We start from the raw sequence: 13,884 nt of genomic DNA, 5'->3' as shown, positions 1-13,884 counted from the left end.
GGATTTGCCTGCATTTGACACCAGCTCGACTTTAGTCTGAGGACTATCCAAAGGCAGCCTGCAGTAAGGGTTCATCTTTCCTCCGTGAGTGCAGACCCAAACAAAGGCAGCACAGCGAAGCCACCTCATCTCCTCACTGTCAGGGTTTGAGTTTTGTTTAGTCTTCCTTTCAGTTGTCACCTGTTTGTTTTTTGTGTTAGGAATTTTCTCAGGACTGAATTGGAATTTATATAATGTGGCTCTGAATAATGCCTGACATCTCATTGCTTCTTTTTAGCACATCAGTGACTCACTAATAAGGCAGGTGTAGTTGATCCGGTGTGGTGGAGATGCTGATGATTAGCCTGTCACAAGCAGGTTGTTATTTTAACAGCGCTGGCCCACAGAACATGATGCATATCATCAGAAATCATGTATTCTCTTTCAAAGGCATGTTTCCAAACAGCAGTAATGCACTCACACATGTGTAATCATCATCTGTTTATAGTCTGATCCTTTGCTGCACTTACAGCTACAAACTCATTACAACTGCACCTGAATTCTCAAGACTTTATATAACAGCAGTCTGTCAGCACATGAGAGTGACTCACAGCCTGTTTCCTCTGTAGGCATGGAAACCACTAATGTAAACATGGCTGACAATCACACCACTGCATGTTTCATGGGCCATTCAGTCAAAGCAGTTCCGTTTTCCACCAGCAGACACATGTATTCCCGTAACTTTACTGATGTTACGATCAGCTCTGAATGCTTCTCACATGTTACAGATCTCTGCTGCACTTGAACTACAACACAATTTAACTAAGTAATGTCCAGCAGTCAGCTCAACAGGTGTGATATGAAAAAGAGAACATAGAAACCATGGGCTCTGTTCATAACATGTTCATGTTATTCAATCTAAGCTGAGTTATAGTCATTGCCATCCTGCTGATTTTATATTGGATGTGACAGCAGATCTTACTAAGGAACAGTGCACACTCATACAGTGGCAGCTTGTAGGCCTGAAGCCCACTCTGAGGCTGTGGAAGCTTGGACACCTGAGGCTATGCTTGTGTCAGCAGTGACCACGACGCTCTGTGCAGATGTCTCTGTGTCAGCTATGAGACAACACACTGCCAACTATGCATCAGACATCAAGTGTGTAACAGGAAACGTATCATGAATGTGGTTATTTGTGTTTCTCAGCTAACCTATAAAAAGGAGTGTTTAGAACAAATAACAGAGTCAGGCAACCTGACTGACTGAGGAGAGCTATTCCACAACCTCAGAGCGAAGGACAGTTAGACCCTGCTTAAATGATTAGAAAGGCCTGCTGCACTGATGAGGCGTTAGAAGCTCTGCTATATAAGCAGGAGTCTGTCCACGTAGAGCTTCATGTGTTCATAGCAGAATTTTAAAGTGGATTCAGAATTTCACTGGGAGCCTGTGAAGCAAGAATAGGTGCAATATGTGACCACAGGCTAGTTTTTGTACTGCACTAATTGGAGAAGAACTATGGAGGGCTGAGAGAATTCATTGTTAGTCATAACTGATACCAAGGTTTCTGGCAGATATTTGACATTAGAGAATCGTCAGTTTTACCAGGACTGAGGGGAGAAAATTGGCTGCAGAAGGAATTTTCATTGTAAATGAAATAAGAGTTCTGACTACTCACTGCTACACTGTAAGTGTTATTTATCACATGCAAACCATATTGTGGGCTCTACCTTACATTATAAAGGCACCTGTTGCTGTGACCTGGCGCTGTGTAAATAAAACTGTTGTTTCATGTCGTCTTCAGCATGATGAAGATTTACAAATTGCTACCTCACAAAGAGTACCTCGCTCACTTATGATTTCTGATTGTTGTAATGAACAACGCGTCCTACAGATTTATTTATTTATTTATTACTTAATGTTATTATCAGAATATTACAAATGGGTAGCTGTGTTAATGTTAGGAGACATGAAAGAGAGCTACAAATATGCACAGTTATAGTAACACACACACACACACACACACACACACACAGGAAACAGGCTAATTAGTCGACAGTAAAACAACAGTACTCCACATTCAGCTCTCAGGGCTGAGGGGTTTGGCAAATACAGCTCTGCCAAATTTCTCCTGGTTTTATTTCACTCATCTGCAGCTTGGTCTTGCTGTAACAGAGGCAGCAGGGAGGGCTGTTGCCTTCATTGGATATCATTAAAAAACTTAAATGCATGGGAACCAAAACAGTAGCCTGCCTTTTGTGGTCTTCTTTTTACTTTCTTTATGCAGAGAAACCTTCTACACAACGTGTTGTGTACACTCTCTGTGTTTTATTTGTTTTTTTTAATGGAGCATTTTATGAAAGTCAGGACTGTCAGCACTCTGTAGTCTTCAAGTAGTTCTTTAAAGCTTTGGGGCTCATTATCCTGCTGCACTATGAATTCTTGCAAAGCTCCAGGGAAGCAGACACCTCCACACCTGAATATCTGAACCATGCTTCACTTTTTTGTCTTTTCCTGTGGGTTATATCCACTGTGGTTTCATTAACTCCTGCTTCTCCTCTTACATAAACCCTTCTATTTCTACCATCTCTACCTGGCCCATGGGCCACACTGTTGATTGTCCTTAAACTGTCTGCATGAGGTAAAATGGAAAGTTTCAGATTGCTGGACAGCGCCTGGCCCTGACATAATCCACATATTGTGGCTAAAGAAGCTAACTGCACTCCATGAGTGACTAGCAGCACACATAAGCTAGCTGCTAATGAACAAGACACACCCAGAATGGCTAATGCCATAACTAAGTGACTGGCAGAGTGTACAGGAACATCTGTGCTGAGTATGGCCTGGAAGTCCCGAGGTCAAAATGGGAGACGCCCCCCTAGGGTGGCGGAGAATGACCGAGAATAACTGTGGGACTTCCAGTTACAGACAAACTGGTGATGGCTAACCAACCAGATATAGTGGTGGTGGGCAAGCAGAGGGTGATGGTACTACTGCTGACAGTGCAGTAAATTTGATACATTTGTTTCTTTTTCTTTTTCTCTCTTATTTTGTCAGTTCCACCTTTTCCCTTTTGTTGTCCATCTGATTTACCCGCATCTGTTCTACACGAGGTACATGGGCACATGGGGAAGGTAGGGGATGGGCCGGCTGTGTTAAGATGATCAGGTAATCTAGTGTAACTAATGAAAACCAACAAATGGGATGCTGCCAGTGCTCACACAGCTGGTGCACAGCAACCCATCAAGCCCACAAATGTTTCAGCCCACTGGGCCCAGTATGCCAGATTGCCAGTCCAGTCCTGCCATGAACTTGTGTTTTTATTTTCTGAAATTAGCAATAAAGCAGTGTGCTCAGTTTGTGGAGTGCAGATTGTTGTGATTTAAGGATTATAATTTACAGGGATGGAGTAGTCAAGACCAGCATTTTGATTTCCCACAAAATGTCTTGGAAAGGTTCCAGGACTGAAGCTCAGGGCTGCTGGTAGCAGGAGGTACAGCAGCTCATCTACTAACTGGAAGGTCGGTGGGTCGATCTCTGGCTGTTCCCAGTCTGCATGTCAAATAACTCTGGGCAAAATACTCGACAAAGTGCTCAAGTGATTGAGCTCTTTGGTGAGAGAAATGAGGCATGTTTGGAGTGAGAATAAAAACAGTATCAAGCATGGCAGTGGCAGCATCATGCTCTGGGGCTGCTTTGCTGCCAGTGACACTTGTACATCAAACAAAGTGTGTGGAATAATGAAGAGGACTACTTCCATATTCTTCAACGTCACCTAGGATCAAAAGCTAGACACTTGGACACAATTAGATGTTCCAACAGGACAATGACACCAAACACATAACAAAATTAGTTTTGGACGTGTTAACCTGGTTGGAAACCAACCAGTACCAATTTTGTCAAGAAGAGCAGTCAAATTATGCTAAACATGTTAATGGCTACCAAAAACATATGAGTGAGGGACGTGCTAAGGAACATTTACTCAAATATATTTGAGCCTCTACACATACACTTTGACCATGGGTAGATTAGAGAGCACCTTAAATAAATTCAACCTTTTATACCCAAAAGTTATTATCAGTGTATGCTGTAATATCAGTTCACCCTGAAAAACAAACAGTTCAGAGAAATTGAAAGTTACCACAACATGATTAGTGTACATAAACGTCTGACCATAGCTGTGTGGGCTAACAGGCGCTGTCACTGGGATAAATACGTTTGTTCTTGTTTATGTTAGACTCTGCGCTGAGCTGAGAGCTGGTTGTTTGGTGACATCAATGATTAGTGGACTCCATTTCTAAATTATTGTTAGCTATCGCTGTTCACTGTGGATGCTCTGAGGAGAAGACAGACATCGAGGCAAGTCACACAGGAACAAGCGTAAGACTCACATCATTTGGGATTTTTCTGGAAAATCCCCTGTATCCTTCACAACCTCACTCCACAGGCAACAAAAGATTCATGCAAGGTCTCATTTTGTAAGTCATGCTTTAATTTCTGCAGGGACTGATGATGGAAACATGCTGTGTGCCTTTTAAGAGAAGTAAAAGTGAGTGCTGGTTATTTCTTTAATAATACTGAAGAATACTGTCATGACAAAGGTTAGTATCCACATCAGCTTTAGCTTTATCACTGAGATTAAACTGAGGTGGTCTTTGTGTCTGCTGCTGGGACTCTCTGTTAGTTTCATGTAACAAGATTTAACTTCAGATCAGAAGTTTAGTCTCTGCATAAACTGAGTTCACGTAACTTGATTTAATGCTTTTAAAGCAGGAGGTTAAAGAAACGGATGACTGCTGGTGCTAAAATAGTTTATACTTCACTAACAAGTGTAGAATGTATGTTATTCTGCAAAATGATCCACTGCTTATTTAAATAAAAGTATTTTGTTTCCAAGGAGCCAGACTTTGACTTTTTTAAAGTGGTCCTGAGTGTTAGTTCCCCAGGATTTATGAGTTTATGTCTGGGGGTTGTCCTCCCACTAGAGTCACTGACCCACTACTGATCATGTGCCTCGTCACATAGAAAAGGCGTGATTCATTATCAGCAGAGGTTTGGGGTGAAACCATTGGGAGATCTTGCCTCACTTGATCATGTGGCCGATTGAGGTCACCTGATGCAAGATGTGAGCGGGGATTGAAGCGCCTGAGAAGAGATCTCCACACTGCAGACGCTCCCTCCTTCATCAGTATGATTATAAGCTTTGTGCCATCTAAAAACAGGCTTAACCAAATGTTCCAAATGTTGGAATACCGAGATCATTCATTTATGATTTTGAGGGAAAAAAATCTTTGCTGTTGTTAACATCATTATTATTATTATTATTATCATCGTAATACATTCCCAGTAATCCTAACCCCGCTCTACAATTGTACTATCCTTCATCCTCTTCCACTTATCTAATGATACTTTTACTAACCAGCATATATTAGCACACTGAAATATTACCCACATTCTAACAGTGCATGGTATTTCTTTTGGGGGTTTTCTTTCAGTTAAACAAATTATAGATGAACTCAAAATGCAAAAGTCCACATACTGCCACTTCAGTGTGACGGGCTGGAGCGGTGCTACCAATGTTCAAAGTGGACAAGTGCAGGAAATAAATGTCAGGTCTAAAAAATAACAACAGCACATGAACAGTATGTGAAAGTCACGTTGTTACGAAATTGGGAAAAGAGACTGAAAGAGGACATGATCTCACTACCATCTGCCAAAGTCTGACCAGTAATGTCTTGATGCATATTACATAATCCAGGCAAGGAAATCCCAGACTGAAAAATCAGTGGCAACAGGTTTTGTTCTGTGATGAATCCAAATGTGAAACCTGTGGTTCAAAACACCTGCAGCATGTATGGAGGAGATCAGGTACAACAGTGAGTCTCTACAGCCCTGTTTCAAACAGACCTGAAAAAGTAAATACACAACTAAAAGAAAGTAAATATGAAGTTCTATACACCAAAACAATCCCATCGTTGGAATTTTTAAAACAGATCTGCAGTTTCTTCTTCACTCACTATGTGTTAATAGACCTCTCTGCACTGAATCATGCTTGTTATTAATCTCTGTCTCTCTTCCACAGCATGTCTTTATCCTGTCTTCCTTCTCTCACCCCAACCGGTCGCAGCAGATGGCCCCGCCCCTCCCTGAGCCTGGTTCTGCCGGAGGTTTCTTCCTGTTAAAAGGGAGTTTTTCCTTCCCACTGTCGCCAAAGTGCTTGCTCATAGGGGGTCATATGATTGTTGGGTTTTCTCTGTATCTATTATTGTAGGATCTACCTTACAATATAAAGACCTTGAGTCAACTGTTGTTGTTTTTTGGTGCTTTATAAATAAATTGAATTGAATTGCAAAGCTGAGATGATTATACAGTCCTGGTTTATTCATGCTGCTGTGCAAAATACATGGAGTCATTATCAGCAGTGTTGTGATCAGCAGCCTTAGTAAATATTAATGCTTCAAATTATTTCTCTCAGAGGATGCAGGCTGTACAGAGCACTGCACATATCAGTTTTTAAACAATTCATTGGGAAAACTCAAACTGCTTTGTGACATGGACACTTGAAACATAAGCACTCAGTAACAAAGCTGAAAATATAAAAACAGCCTGTAAGTAGAAAGATTAAACATATTCGGACCTAATGGTTTGCTAAGCGTCATTGTTTGTTTTCACTTTGTTGTTGTTTTTATTTGTTTTTTAGTGTTTTATTGATTAAGTGCTTTAGTCGCTTTATAAACTCAATAATATATAGTCTGCTTACAGACTTATTTATTTCAACATGGGGTTTTTGATCAGCTGATAAGACGAGTCCCTCTTCCTCCTCACTGCTAGATGACCTGATGCAGGATAGAAGAGAGCAGGTGTTTCCTACTGTTTACCTCTCTTTCCATTTCCTTAAGCTGTCTTTCTTGGCATTGTGCTGGGATTGGCAAATCCAATCAATCCATATTGTTCTTGACAGTCTAACACCAGCACTGAGCTGTAGTGGGCACCTTTTTGTCTGTCTTTGCACTAAAGTCTCTGTGAGTACTTCTGTCGCATCTCTGGCTGCCTCACTCGTTCTGTTTCCACAAGACCGACTGCAGGCGTGCTGTGACTCCATGTTTGCACCTGACACTGTCTGGCTGTCCTATGTCCTAAAAGATATGCAGCAGGTACTGAAACTGCTTACCTGAGTAAACAGTTTCAGTACCTGCTCAATATCTTCTTTACCTGAAAGCCCAATCGAACAGTCTCTTTAGTCAGGGCAAATTTACTCATGTCCATGGCTTATTTTTACTTTCTTTATGAGAGTCATCTGTCCACTGGCAGATTGTTTAATCGCTCCTCCATGTGTTTGATCTTTTTATACCTGATCTCCAGGATTTGATTACAACTGACTGTCCATCAGGAGGTGTGGATCTGGTCTTTAGTCTGCTAGATTAATATGCACACTTCTGCTGAAATTATGTTGCAGGGGTGGTGGTGTGGTGTCAGTTTGCTCAGTGGAGGCAGTCTGTGGGGTTCACCTGCTTCAGCTGTTGTTGGTCTTTCAGCCCCCACAGAGGACAGTGAAATTATAACATACAAAGACTTGAAGTTCAACTAAGTGTTAAAAACAGTGAGGAGGGTCCACTGCAGCCCCTGTACGTATTTTTCACAGTTCACAGTTTTTCCTAATTCAGTTACAAGAAAGTTTCCTAAGAGAGTTTGGGCTGAAGGGTGGGCATAGCAAACACCTACTGTATAGGCTGTTTTTGTCTCATATACTCTATTTTCATGTGTGGTTGCACATGTTTCAATAAATCACATTACTGACTGTTTGACAAAGTTTAATAATGACACTGTAAAAGATGTTTTTAAGATAAGAAAAGATAAACATTCTTTATTCCATAAATGATACATGTGTTCATCTGTGCAGTTTAAGAAAAAACAAGCGTTCTAGCTCAGATTATTAGCGACCTTAGGCTAACCTCAGGTGGGACACGCTATGACAACTATATATATACTATAAGCACACAGATACTGCAGTATAGCTCATTTCCTGAAAAAGTACAATTCTTTTTATGATGCTGCAGTGTCCTGACGGGAAATGGTGATTTCTACCAGCTGCCTTAAATAACCTGGAGTTCATTCTAACAGCTCTGTGGTTGAGGATATAATAGAGTTAGTCAGTTACATCTCACTGTGAAAAATTCCCTCTTGTCTTCACACGCAATTCTTCCCTTTCCAAAGGGCAGCAGTCCTGCTTCCTGTCAAGCCTCTGCCTGTTTGAAAAGCCCTGCAGTGCACTGCAGGGCTTTTCTTTCAAACACACAGCAAAAAATGAATCTTTCTGTGGTATGTAGCAGCCTCACAAACTAACGACACAGCATCACAACAACCCAAGAGCTGCAGTACAGGAGGTTTCACATTTACCTCGGTTCCTTCACCATCAGACGGAGAACTAATAAAAGAGATCCTGCTCCTCCCACGTGACCGTCTTTACATCCGTGTCATATAAAACCTACCAAGGTTCTGTTGCTCGCACACAAAGACCTTACTGACCAAGTTTAATATTAGGACCCACCCTTCTGTGCAGCTGATTCTACTCAGCAATTAGGCCCGGAGTACTTCAGGCCAGGCAGCGCAGCGTGCCAGAGAACGTTTGCTTTGCACTGAGCTGTGTTTAAAGGCATTCTTGTGCTCAGTGGAGAAGAGGGTATCCCACCAGAGTGCTTTAAGCTCTCGGTGCAGCCCTGTCATGAGTTATTCTTCATGTACTGGGAGGGTCAAAGCTGTCTCATCTGTTCAGACTGTTGCAGCATCACCTGCTGTATAACTGTCTTTAAATGCTCCCGTTATTATCTATGTAAGAACAGGCCTGGGAAGTAACAAAGCACAAATACTTCATTACTGCACTTAAGTACAATTTTAAGGTGTCTGTACTGTACATGAGTATTTTCTCTGACTACTTTACTTTAACAAATAGCTGTACTTTTACTTTACGTTTAACACATTTGAGGGGCGTTATTGTTTCATCACCGCGGGCCTTTGAACATCAAATCGATTTGAGCCTGAACGGAAACACATGAAAGGCAGACATGTTTGTGTATTAATCACCAGGAGACACACAAAAAGATATGAAAGAGGCAAAACTGTGTGCCACAGTCAGGGTTCGAGTCTGACGGTGCTTTTTTCAGTTTGTTTTCTTGCCCAACATTGGAAAGACTGCAGGGGTCGATATGTTTCAGTTGCAGTATTTCAGCATCATGCTAGCCCTACTGAAGACGAGCGAGCATAAAGGAAGCAATGTGTTTTTAAGTGGCCTGTAATTATCAGATATCAATTCAAATACAAAGAAAAATATGAAAATCCAAAAACTGTTTGTGTGTGCAGTTACACACTGTAACTGTGTGTAACTGCACACACTGTGTTGCAGCTGAAGGTCCAGCTGCTGTATTTCACATGCAGAGAAAAGAAAGAGAAAGACTGGACAGGGGAGGAAAAACAAAGTGAGGCAGACCAACTGTGTTATTTAAAATCCTCTGCAGGTTAGTGCAGGACAAACAGGTGAGTTTGCTGCACTGTGATGGATTTACAGTAAAGAAGAGTGTGTGACTGGTGCACTGTGACTGTGGTTTCATGGTCAGAGTTGGTCAAGTGTAGCCGAAATGATGATGTTTAGATCCATTCACTGAATTCCACCTTCATTCCAGCTGTATAGTGTCTGGTATAACAGCAGTATAAACAGTGTAGTGTCAGTGTAAAGGATGGAAATCAACCAGGACGACTCATGAAACATCTGCTCACATCTGGTTGAATTCAGTTGAGTAAATCTACAAAGAGCAGCAGGTCAGCTGATCACAGCAGAGATCATAGTAAGAAAATCTACTGGAGCTCTGAGCACCAGTTACTGTGAGTTGTAAGCCATAACTCCACCTGCTGAATCCACCTTAACCTCGTCCCTTCTCATTTTCCTGTTAGAGGCAAAGTCATTGTCTACAATGTAGCTCATTTTTTTTCCTCCTTAAAGGGAAAGACCATCTCTGAATCGAGGAGGGGGCCTAAGGGTACATCTGTCACCATCTTACAATGCTGTGATTGCAGCCATTCTCCAAATCTCTGTGAATGGGACTCATGGCCATTGATCAGTGGTTGTTGATCAATAGTCAAGACAATTTGCATATTAATGATCAAGGAGCTGACCTCCCAGCCCATTGTTCCTTCAGTGGTGATGGTTCCAGTTATTGTGCAAATGTACTGTTTCTAAGGTTGGAAACCTGCAGTTAGCTGAGACTGAAGAAGTCACCTGGATGTGTGACGAAACGTTTCTCCCTCTGAAAACATCCAGATGAACAGAATATACCTTTTGGGGACTCCTTAAAGGAAAATTAAAATTTAGACTGAAATTGTTTTTATTTCAATCTTCTAACATTTTGTTATTATTACATTAATAAAGCACAAGGTTTAGTTAGCTTTGCAAAAAGATAGCTGGTAGAAGCGTCCTCCAAAGAGCTACTCTTTACTTTTTTACTTTCAGTACATTTAAGAATCTGTACTTTTTCACTTTTACTTGAGTAAAGAAAGAAAGTTGAATCGGTACTTTTACTGGAGTATTTTTTTTTACTAGTATCTAGTACTCAGTGTTGGGAAGGTTACTTTTAAAATGTATTCCACTACAGATTACAGATTACATGCCCCAAAATGTATTTTGTAACGTATTCCGTTACGTTACTCAATGAGAGTAACGTATTCTGAATACTTTGGATTACTTAATATATTATCATGCCTTTTACAACTACATGAATGTACTATTGCTGTGTGATTTATTACTATTACTGAAGGTCTGCGGGTCCGAACCGTAGTAAAGGGACCTCTGGCTAATACGTCGGGTTCGTGTTGGGCTCGTAGCCGAAAACTAGCTTTACTTTGTTGTCTGGGTCAACTTTGCTAGCGAGAGACAGAGAGAGGCGTTGAAAGGCTGCTCCAACGGAACTTATTGTTTCGGAGGAAAACACGAACACAGTGTACAGTCGAGTCTTAATAGCTTACTTACAACTGGGCTCGTCAGGCACTCTTCTTGGCTGCAGTGGTTATTATTATATTTACATGCTTCCAGCTCCCGTTTTTGTTCGGTGACAGCTCGTACTTTTCCTTTTTCTCCCTCCTCGCGCTCACAGACACATAACGTGTATGGCAGTCCATTCTCCCTGCAGCACGGACTACACTGCCCATGAGGCTGCATTCTTTAGGGTTATGACTGTAGCATTCTGCCTATTAGCTTAGCACAACAACAACAACAACAAAAAGGCGCTCTCTCACCCAGGAAACACACAGTCGCAGAGAGCGTCACCCTGTAACCATGGCAACCGTAACGCTGCCGCCTGGAACAACAGAACAGCTGTCAAACAAAACCCAAACAGTCCTGACCCGCGACAATATGAAACAGGAAAGTACCGCCGTGTAATCCATTTATTTCTGTAACGGAATGCAGTTACTCATATTTTGTATTTTAAATACGTAACGGCGGTACATGTATTCCGTTACTCCCCAACACTGCTAGTACTTCTACTTAAGTAGTTTATGTAGTTTTGCCACCTCTGTGTAAAAAAAGTTTGAATTACTACATTTTGAAAAATAGCTAACAATAGTGAATATATTCAGTATTGTTAGTTATTTTTCAAACTATAGTAATATGATACTATGATATACTATTATACTATATACTATGATACTTGGCATTATTTAAATAATTCATTATAATGAATTATTTAAATAATGCCAAGTATCATAGTGCACGTATCCTCAGAACCTAGGAAACGTTATTTAAAATGAGTGGCCATGTCAGTGTTTTAATGCATTTATTTTTGTGGTAAAGCAGCAGCTTATTAACGACGTGTGGCTTTACCACAGCCTCCCAGCACTACCAGCACTGCATCACCTGCTTTGAAAGCAGCATAAAGAGCTGCAGTGACAGAAGCCTCAGAAACCTGTCGCTGCTGCATGCTGTGCTGCCGCCAGTGTCTGCATTTCACTCCAACATTTGCAGCGATGCATTCTCACCGGCTTGGTTTGATGGATGCAGGTAGCTAATCACAATCAAGCTCATGTTCATTTACAGCTGAATTCATTTCTGTTTCAAAAATCATGTCAATCAAAGAATGTGTGGAAATTATCTTGATGAACAAGATTGATGTCTAAATTAAACTGAGATAATCTAAAAGCCTATGAAAAAAAACTTTTTATCGGGGGAATCGATAAAATTTACATTTCCAGGTCGACCTACAATAATCACTTTCCCTGCTGCACTTTACAGCAGATCTCATTCATAGTAACTGAAGGCCTGAAGGTGACGTGGTAGAGCTTCTTTTCTAAAGCCTCCATCTCAGGCAGTGCTCTGCAGGAATATAAGATATTTGCCCACCTCTTCTTTTCATGTCAAAGTTTATGTTTAAATCAAAATTGTCGGCTCTTTCAGAAAGTTATGACCTTACTGACACAAAGACAAAACAACCCAAAACACTTGAAATCTGACTGCACTTTTTCATGAAAACAAAGCATTTACATTAACACGCTGTTTGTGCTGCAGGTGGAAACTGTATCTGACACCCTGTTTAAAATGATTCTTTGTGTGTATTTGAACCAGTGACAGTTTTTCAGGAGGGAATGTGAAGATGGCATCTCTTATGAGGAAGTAGCTGTTTAGAAAGAAATAATCAGGGTGTGGCAGTGTCAGCGAGAACTGTCTGTCAGCAGGGTGAGGTCAGGTGATGCGGTGAAAAACACCCTGTTAAACGTCTGAGAGATGCTTTTCACAGTACTAACATCATGAAAATATTACACTGTGTCCCAGACAGAGGTGGGTAGTAACGAGTTACATTTACTTGAGGAAGTTTAGGGAAAAAATGTACTTGTAAAAGTTAAATTATTCAGATCATTTATTTCACACATTAGGTACTGCTAATAAGAAATCATGCTGCCAATGGATCTACCTGTAACTTTTTCACCAATCAGATGTAGCCGTGCAGTCACATGACCAGATATAAAGTGTGTCCGGTGTGAGCCGAAACAAACGGACATTTCAGCGTACAACAACTCAACATCTCACCTGAGGAAACATGTGGCAGTCAGTTGGCTCTAATATCTTTTTGCTGTGGTAGGTGGACGTCAGTCTTACGTTACAGCAGCTGTGTCCCTGATCCAACACGTGAATCGAGTGGCTGAAGCATCACCTCAGCATGCAGTCAAGTTCCTGATCATTTTATCCAGGTGTGCAAGTTTAAAAGTTTCAGGACAGCGGCCCTCGAGGACTGGAGCCTAACTCCTCTGGGTTATAGAATCACAGTCTCAGGCCTTGTTCACATTTACACGGATATTTCTGCTGTGTTTGCAACTTTATTATGAGAAAAGGGGATTTTTTCTTTTTTTACCTGAGTATGTGGGGATTGTTAGAAAAAAAATTATCCCTTTCTCTGCAAGAGACTACATCAGCAGGGGCAGCTACCAGAGGGGAAACCGGGGTCCTCCCCCTCCCAAAATACTAGTCCCTAAAATACTTGTAAACAAATTGCTTCTTTGTTGAAAAGCCTCTTATAGCCTTTGTTTTCTTAGAATATGATACAATAACTCGTTTTAAAGTGTTTTTTGTGGATGTTTCATTGACTCCATGTACACACAGGGGATTTTCACATACTTTAATGTAGAGCTATGTGCCACCCTGCTTAGACCTCTTGTGCCTCCTTTGCCACCCTATGAAAAATTTCCAGATCCGCCACTGTTCATCAGTAATTAAGCTGTTTTAATATCTTTTCATCATCTTTGTCCTGACTCCTTCTTCAATAAACTCCAGCTATTGATGTGGAGGTTGGGACGGGCTTAGGGCATCTGGAGAATCCCTAGGGACGTTATCCCTGGAGGGCTTAACCCGGGGGTTGTGGTCATAACCTG

Source organism: Pelmatolapia mariae, linkage group LG16_19 (genome assembly GCF_036321145.2).
Source record: "Pelmatolapia mariae isolate MD_Pm_ZW linkage group LG16_19, Pm_UMD_F_2, whole genome shotgun sequence".
Taxonomy (NCBI): Eukaryota; Metazoa; Chordata; class Actinopteri; order Cichliformes; family Cichlidae; genus Pelmatolapia; species Pelmatolapia mariae.
The sequence above is the reverse complement of the archived record's forward strand: the minus strand, read 5'-3'. Positions refer to the sequence as shown.